Source organism: Microtus ochrogaster, chromosome 8 (genome assembly GCF_000317375.1).
Source record: "Microtus ochrogaster isolate Prairie Vole_2 chromosome 8, MicOch1.0, whole genome shotgun sequence".
In the NCBI taxonomy this organism is placed as follows: domain Eukaryota; kingdom Metazoa; phylum Chordata; class Mammalia; order Rodentia; family Cricetidae; genus Microtus; species Microtus ochrogaster.
The window spans coordinates 2,132,941-2,141,394 of NC_022015.1; positions in this window are offsets into that span (position 1 = coordinate 2,132,941).

The window sequence follows — 8,454 nt, forward strand, 5'->3', positions numbered from 1 at the left end:
GGGAAATGGTGTATTGGATTTTGCTTTATTGATATAAATTTAAGGTCAATCTTGTTATATGTATATTGCTGTTCTTGATTAAGGTATTGTGATTGTGTAGTTTATTTAAAAATGTAATGTATAATTAATTGGTTAATAGAAATGGGGAAATGGTGTAGAGGCCCTTTTGTCTATGTGTTGCTTTTATTGGTTTAATAAAGAAACTGCCTTGGCCTTTTGATAGGGCAGAACTTAGATAGGTGGAGTAGACAGATCTGAATGCTGGGAAGAAGGGCAGTGTGGCAGATGCCATGGTCCTCCTGCCTGAGACGGATATAGGTTAGAATCTTTCCCGGTAAGCCATGACCTCATGGTGAACACAGATTTAATAGAGATGGGTTAAATCAAGATGTGAGAGTTAGCCAATAAGAGGCTAGAGCTAATGGGTCAGGCAGTGATTTAATTAAAACAATTTCTGTGTAAGCTAGCAGGGTGGCCAGGACCAAAAGCAGGCTCACAACAGATTGGCTCCCAACGTGGGGCATTCTTTCGAGACAGGCTCACTATGTAGGGTTGGCTTGCAACTGGCTAGCCTGAAACTCAAAAGACACGTGCCTGCCCGGTCTCCCCAGTGCTGGGATGAAAGGTATGTGCCACCACCAACTGGCCCAGGTATGCTTTTGATATAGTTCATAATTTTTACATTGTCATTGGCTTCCATGCAAAGTCTTTTTCTGCCTTAATATTTTAAAACATCCACTTTTCTTTAATAATGTCATGATGCTTTTAATCCTTTAAACATCTTAATGTAATGGAATTTATTTTGCTTGTGATGAGAGGCAGGGACTTAACTTTATTCTTTCTGTAGACCAACAGCTATGCACATGGAATAAGACGCAGCTCTGTACGCTGCTGCATTCTTCAGCTTCTCCGGAGGAGTCTGAAGCTCTCTGCAGCAATGGCAGGGAGAAAGTCAGTCAGGCTCTTTCCCCAGCCTCCAGAGGAGAGCTCCACACTTTTCTGTTTCATGTGTTGAGGCTTCAGGTCAGGTTTTCTTTGAAGAGAGAGTTCATTGGTTTGTAGATGGGGGCTCTGATAACTTCTCAAACAGTAAATGCTTGAATGTTTCTGGCCCTTTAACTCTCTTCTGCTACTCAGTCTGTCTTTTAGGGCACTAATTTAATAATATTGAAAAGCCTTTTCTGGAAGTTTTCAAACTCATGAAAAAGAGTCTCATATTTATTATTAAAACCCAGCAAGTGAAGCTGGTTTTTGAGGCACTGGCCTGTATGTCATCCCATATTTGGAAGGCTGAGGCAGAAGGGGTTGCTCAAGCTCAAGGCTAGCCTGGGCTACATACCGGAACCCTGAATCAATACAGTCTAACAATCACTATGATTTGTATATTCTTATTTCTTTCTGTTCCTGTTCTTTTTATAAATTCCTTCCTTCGTTCTTTTACTTCCCTTTCCCCACTCTTCTCCATTGTAGCATTTACCCCAAAGCTCATTAGACATCCCTTCAAAAAAAAAAAAAACAAAACAAAACGAAGTCTTCTTATATAACCATCACTTAACATAAACAATAATTCTGAGGTACCATCTCAAACCCAGCCTGTAATCAAATTTGTACCCAAATGTATTTGACAGTGGTTTGTTCCACACAGATGCTGGACAAATTTGTTCAATCTCTAACGATGTCTTAATCTAGAGCCAACCTCCTTCCCTTTTATTTTCTTGCCATGGACTTCGTGAAGAAAACAATGTATTCATGTATTCAGGAGTATGATTCAGACCTTCTAGTACACAGACAGCTCTGGAGTCGTGTCCCCCCACCCCTGTGAGGCCCCAGCAGGGACTGCCTGGCCTGCCGGGCATGGGTGGGGCAGGTGGCACATCTACCCGTGTTGCAGTCTTTCTTACATAGAAAGAATCTTGCAATGTCGTTCCTCCTGCTTTGCCATGCTGCACTTTTTCCACTTGACCTTTCCCCTAGTAAGTCAGCAGCATTGCCTCGAGGAGAATTAAGATTGGTGCAACTGGAACGCAAGGAGAAAGAGTCGGTCTGAACTAAGCCAGTCAGTGTTGTTTCCTGGCTTTTAAGGAGCCCCTTGAAGCCCACATCAGAAACAATGGCCCGAAAGTCAAAGCCTTTTACTCACAGAGAGGCTGGTTTTGTTGAGAGGAGAAAGGCCCTTCAGAATCAAAAGAGGAAGCCGGAAGCTCCAGAGCTTGGGCTTTGCCCATAATGGCAGAAGCTGGTGGGAAAGTGTCCTGTGCTCCTCACTCAGTCCTCGGGGGACCTAGGAAGTAGTGGGAGGTGGAGAGGTGGAGAGAAGGGACAGAGGGTCGAGAGGAGCATCCAGCCTAGACATGGCAAATCAGTCTAGTTCCTCATGGGGCCCAGTCACATGCCCAAAGTCACTCCTAGCCACCTAAATGGGTCTAGCTGCTCTGAGCAGAACCCTATATGGTCATCCACAGCAGGCTTCAGGCCCTATTTTAGCACCGATGATCTGTCTATCCCCAGAGTTGTTGAGCCCCCCCCCCCCCAATCCAGTTTGTTCCACACCACAAAAGACACCATGAGCTTCCTCCAGCTTGGGAGACCAAAGAGACTTACCTCTGCGTTAGGCTGACACAGGACTTGGGAAGGTTCACACTAAGCTGTCTACAAGTCCCGGATGGTCCTCGATCCCCAGACTAGTGTTGCTTCTGTGTTGAGCCTAGTTGGTAACCTTTTGTCTCAATTAGATGGATGTCAGTTGGGGCCGTGATCCTTAACCTCTTTCGCCTATTAAGAACATACAAGGAGCTTTGCAGAACCTCCCGATAGGAGTGCCATGCCAAACTAATCCAACTAGATGCTCTCTGGGCAGGGCATGATGCTCGGCATTCACCTCGTGAGGCCACTCCATTCGGTTCAGTTTGCACCTTGTCATTCTTCAGCCGTTTCAAAAACGGATCCGCAACAGATTAGAACAGGAGTCGACCGGTTTGTTTGTTATTTTAGACTTAGGGTGGCAGCCGCTGGTCCAGCCAGTCGCAGAAGGGTTAACAGTCGCAGAAGGGTTAACAGCCGCAGAAGGGCAGGTGTTGGAGTGAAGACAAGCTGCAGCAGCAGCGGGAAGAGAGCCAGCTGGTGAGCAGCTAACACAAAACAGGTGTTCTGATGGCCCATGTGGGCATCCAGGAGGAGCTTCAGCACGTGACTGGATGCCAAGAATGGCAGAGAGCGAGGTGACCGGGGTGTGAATTTGTAGTTCCAAGCCTCAGGCAGGAGGATTGCAAGTTCAAGGCCAACCTGGTATCTATATTGAGACCCCCACCCCCACCCCACAAAAATGAAAACGACAGCGACAGCAAAAACTAAGTAATAAATAAACAGATAATGAAAAGAATGACAGAGAGCATTCTAGAAGCAAGCACATCTAAGAAGTCAACCTTGGAATTCAGAGAAAGAGCTGGAGTTACTGGTTGTCAGGGGCTGAATTGGGCCCTCCACTCATATGTTAAATTCTTAATCTCCAGAATCTGAGGCTCTGATTGCCTTTGAAGGGAATTTCAGAAGCATTAAGAGGGCTGGCAAGATGAGTCAGGAGTTAAGAACATTGCTGCTCCTGCAGAAGAACAGGTTCAGTGCCCGGTATCCACATGGTGGCTCACAAACCCCTGTAACTCCAGTGCCAGAGACTCCGATGCCATCTTCTGCCCCCACCTCCAGAAGCACCAGGCATGAATTTGGTGTATATACATGCATGCAGGCAAACACTCATACACATAAAATTAAACAAACAAATGTTTTAAAAAGGGAAAAAAAACCCAGATTTTTTTGGGGGGCGGGGAGAGCCCTAATCTAATTTGTGTCTTATTTCTAATTGTTTTTGTGGCCTTGAATTTAAGATTCTCCTGCCTTGGCCTCATGAGTGCTGGGATTACAGATTACAAAATCCCCACACTGGGATTTTGTGTTTTCACAGAAGACCTGCCCCTAAGTACACGGAGAGAAGTTGGCTACCTGCAAGCCAAGGGGAGGAGAGATCCAGCCTGCAGAACCACAAGAAAATGATCTCTACTGCTTAAGCTACCAGCTTTTATTTAGCGTTTTGTTGTAGTCCCAACAAATACCTGTGGAAGGGATTTGCAGGAACAGGGTAGGGCTACCCTACCTACATAGTACTGCGGCTAGGTCTCGGCCAGTTATGTGACAGGGACAGCAATTCACTGAACCTGGAACTCACTGATCCAGCAGGACCCGTGACCAGTCAGCACTAGGGACCCTCCTGACTCTACCTTCCCCACACTGGGATAACAGGCACATACACATTGCTATACCGGTCTTTTTATATGGGAGCCGGGGATCTGAACTCAGGTCTTCACAGTTGTACAGCAACCGCCTTCCCCACCGAGCCACCTCCCCAGTCCTTGGATTTCATCCATTCATGCAACAATGTTACAGCTTTTGAGTTTACTCTGTGCTGGGCCCTATTCCAGGCACCAGGTATATTGCTATTAGGAGGGTCCAGATGAGAGAATATGTTGGTGTGAATTGGAGTGTATAGGGAATGAGGTATTGACACCAAAACAACCAGTCCTGGAGGTGATAATAAGTCACATTGGTATTACACATGATTTCTTGCTAAGGAATTCAGAGACCTTATTTGCAAAGAGGAAACTGTGAGAGCTGGGCCAAGCAGGTTATCTATACCCATTCTGAGTACAGGATTTTTTTTTTTTTTCTGGAGACGGAAGTTGGTTTTCTGTGCCAGTAGTTTCTACTGGCCCTTTGTGAATGAACTTAAATGTTTCTGCTGAAGGCCCCATTTCTGCTCTTAGAGTTAATACACAACATCCCAACTCTATCTTTCTGAACTGTTAAAGCTTCTCCACCCCCAAACTGGGAAGCTGGTATTTCCAGGAAGTAACCCCTGTACCACTGTAGACGTCTGTCCCACTGTAGACCATCAGATCCCCTAACTCAGACCACAGTGGCTCTTCAGCCCTATATGACCTTGATTGAGGGAAAAAGGTCAACAACAAAAATGTCCTCCAAATTAATATTTTTGTCCCCAATAAGTACTTATCTGAAATTCCTTACACGAGCTTTTTTTATTACTTGATAGACAACTTATCAACCTCGTCAACAAACTCTTGTTAAAAGCTGGGAAGCTTCTAGAGTAAACTGTCAGGCTGGACGTGACAAGCTGATAATGGGAAATAACCACGTCTCTAGGATCCTGTTGCTTGGACACAGGCATCCCTCTGTGCTTTATCTCTGGAGGACTCCTCACACACCTCATTATTTGGAGCACTGAAGTGATGTGAGAGTCCCAGATAGCCTGGCTGATTTATACTCTGGCCTTGTTTCATTTGGCAGGCGGTAGAGGGGACAGTAAAGGACTTGGGCTTTGAAGTCAGGCAACCTTGAATTTGCACACTGACTCTCCCTCCTTCTAGCCCTGTAATTGTGGGCAAATCTCTTTAACTTCCGTCTCTATTTCATTAGCTATAAAGCCAGGGTAATCGTATCTACCTTATGGGCTTGTAAGGGTGAAGGACACAAGGTATATGAAAGCTTTAACACCTGGTTGGCAGGACACTCTATGCTCATTAACTTTTAAAAAGAGTACCAAGTAAGGATGTCCTCGCTTAAAACAAAAAGCATGTGCTCTTTTGTGTGCTGGTGCACGGGAGTGTGTGTGCACGTGTGTGTGCACGGGGTGTGTGTGCACGTGTGTGTGCACGTGTGTGTGTGGTGTGTGTGTGCACGTGTGTGTGTGGTGTGTGTGTATGTGTGTGCGTGCGTGTGTGTGTGCACGTGTGTGTGCACGTGTGTGTGCACGTGTGTGTGTGTGCACGTGTGTGTGTGTGTGGTGTATGCCCACATGTATGCAGCTGCACACATATGGAAGCCAGAGGAAGACCCTGGGTCTTGTTCTGTCCTCTTCCTTAGTCTCTTGAGACAGGGTGTCTTATTGAGACAGAGCTAGGCTGGCAGTCACCAGGACCCCATCTCTGTCGTGTCTCCCTCCACTCCCCAGCACAGGCACACTGGCTTTTCACCTGGTTCTTGGGATCTGAGCTCAGATCCTCAAGTTTGCTCACCTGGTGCTCTTCCCCACTGAGCCAACTCTCCCGCCCAGACCTGTTCTTCCTCCAACCCAGAACAGAAAGCTTAATGGTGCATAGACCGGTTTAGCTTAGATAATTTATACAAGGAACCAGACTTGAGGGCCTCTAACCCTCACCCCCAACTCCAGTATTCTAAGACATTTTATTCAGGGAGAGATGAGCATCACAAAGCCCCAGAAATGCGGCCATCTTTTCTAAGCAGTTCCTTCAGAACTTCTAGTTCTGAAGCTTACAAGACCCAGTTTGCCCAAGAAAACCCAGGTTGGAAGAGGAAGCCTAGAGAAAGGAGACTAGTTAATTTCATGGCTGCAAAAACAATTCTTTTTTCGGGATAACAATGAGAGCAAAGGGACATTTGACCCTCCCGAGATGTTTTCTTAGTGTGAAACACAAAGGATGCACACAATCTTGCTTTCTGACAGATCCTTGAAAATAATTCTGGCATATTAATGATCCTCTTAAAATACCAAAGATGGGGCCAGAAGGGAACTTCTCTTTCTGAACAATGACTGGGAAGGGAATTCTAATGAATATTTTGGCACACAGATGTCATTTTCTGGCTCTTAAGAGCAGTGGGTCATAATTAAAGCTGCTGATGGCAACTCCAGACAGTCAACCCAAATGTCTTCCCCATGCTGTCAGTTCTCTGCATTAAGTGATTTAACATCATGTTTGTGTGGTTGAACACACACACAGAGGGAAAATTAAACGTTGATATGAATTCGGGAGCATTTCTCAAAAGATATTGTTTATTACATCCATAGGATTTGTACAATGTTTCCCTTAGCTGATAAATTGAAATGTCCCTTTCCCTAAAGAGAGCCGAGACGTTGACCCTGAGATGTCGGGATGAGATAACATTGCCTGGCTGCTTCCCTCGCTCCCTCCTCTTTCCTAGTAGTTTAGGCTGGCCTTGAACTCGTTATAGCAGAGAATGACCCTGAACTCCTCATCTTTCTGCCTCCACCTCCTTAGTACTGACATTGTAAGAATGTGCCACCACCCCGGTTTATGTGGTGCTGGAAAGTGAATATAGGGATTGACATGTTAGGCAAGCACTCTACCAACAGCCCCAAGATCACGTTTTCTGCAGGAAAGTAAAACTGACTCATATATTTGGAGCTGAAGCCACACATTAAGACAATGAAAGTTGTCCCCATCCAGTCAGCCACCTCTCTGGAGGCGCTCCCAGCACTGTTGGTGCTGGAAGTTCAATTAGGTAACTTAAAAAGCTGCTCATTTTTTTTTTTTTGCCAATTCAACTTCCAGAAAGAAAACCCACAAATACATCTGCTTGCAAGATCTGTTAGGATCTAAGGAACCAGATTTCCAATTTTTGTCCTTTTTTTCTTTAATAAATTTTGTATTTTTTTACACAAGAGTAAAATCAAAATCATCTTTTCTCCTCCATTCTCCTCCAACCTCCTCCATCCCTCCATCTTCCTCCATCCTCCTCCATCTTCCTCCATTCTCCTCCATCCCTCCAACGTCCTCCATCCTTTTCCAACCTCCTCCATCTTCCTCCCTCCCTCTATCGTCCTCCATCCTCCTCCATCCCTCTATCTTCCTCCATCCCTCCACTCTCATCTAAAAGATAAGTGTTTCAGTTTCAACCTGGATGGAAATGAAGCAACTAAATCCAAGTGTTTCTGAGAGAGTTCAAAGCACCATTATGGAGTGAAATAAACTGACCAGTCCTTCTTTTTCTTTTAATTTAATATTTTAGATTAAGTCTATAAAGATCATTTATATCTTCTTATTTTCTTTTTAAAAATGCTTACATTAGCCGGGCGGTGGTGGCGCACGCCTTTAATCCCAGCACTCGGGAGACAGAGACAGGCGGATCTCTGTGAGTTCGAGACCAGCCTGGTCTACAGAGCTAGTCCAGGACAGGCTCCAAAGCCACAGAGAAACCCTGTCTCGAAAAAAACAAAAAAAAAAATGCTTACATTACACATACACGGACACACACATGTACATGCAAGTTTACATGCCATGGGATGCATGTAGAGGTCTGAAGACAATTTGTGGGAGTTGGTTCTTTCCTTCCACCCTGTTGGTCCCAGGGATTGGTCCTCGGGTCTTCAGGATTGGCAGCAAATGCCTTTATCCACTGAGTTACCTCACAGGTTCCAATCATTTCTTAAAGACAAACCTGGATTTGCCCTGCTAAGCAATTCATCCAAGGCCTGGTCTGCAAGCTCCAGCACAGCACCGTGATAATGTAGACTTTTCAGCTGCAACTTACACATTGGAAGCTAAGCATAGTACTAAGTAAGACACGGGAGACATTTGGGCCAAATGGGAGAGTGGTCACAGCACTGCCCGCTCATGAGCCCAGCGC